We start from the raw sequence: 884 nt of genomic DNA on the forward strand, positions 1-884 counted from the left end.
CTTCCCCTTTTTTTCTCTCCCTCTCTCTCCCTCTCTCTCTCTCTCTCTCTCTCTCACCTTTCCCTCGTCCGTTTCCTCCAGCAATCCATCCAACCTCTTACCAATTAAAGTTAAACGAATCTCAATAATAAAGTAAAATAGATAAAAACAAAAGAACAGTGTAAGCAAGGGGGTCCTAAACGAGGGGAAATAAACGGGTTTTCCCCGAGAGAGAAGACCGTGGAATGCTGCTCCTTTATGTCGTCGTTCAATGGAACCCTTTGGAGCGCATTCGGACGAGGTGGTCTTTGCGATGTTCACTCTCTTTTTTCTCTCTCTCTCTCTCTCTCTCTCTCTCTCTCTCTCTCTCTCTCTCTCTCTCTCTCTCTCTCTCTCTCTCTCTCTTTTATTGCTCTTCTCTCTCATCTCTCCTCTCTCTCTCTCTCTCTCTCTCTTTTATTGAGATACGGGCGTAAAATGTAGTTTATGATTACTGTAAATTTTTCTGCATAGCATAATATAGGGATGCAAAGAGAGATAAAATGTTCCATACTTCGCAGTGACTAAAATATACTTGTATTAGATATAGATAAATATGAATGTCTTGGCAATGTGCAAAATGCTTGCTCCCAAGCAGAGAAAACATTATGGTTGTTTATTATTCTCAGTAAAGGATATGATAATGAAAAATCAACTCTATGAATAATGATATTCTGACCTAATAGATGATGTAGCTAGCTATATCCAGTAGAATATATTACAACTTATTTTCCTAGGCGATGTAAAAACATCCACTTAAAGAATGATCATGCTCTGGCAACAAAAACAATATAACAACAACACAGAAATAGCAAACACAACCACACGAATAAAACGCATATATTAAAATTTTCAAAGACCCAAAC

Source organism: Penaeus monodon, chromosome 35, assembly GCF_015228065.2.
Source record: "Penaeus monodon isolate SGIC_2016 chromosome 35, NSTDA_Pmon_1, whole genome shotgun sequence".
Taxonomy (NCBI): domain Eukaryota; kingdom Metazoa; phylum Arthropoda; class Malacostraca; order Decapoda; family Penaeidae; genus Penaeus; species Penaeus monodon.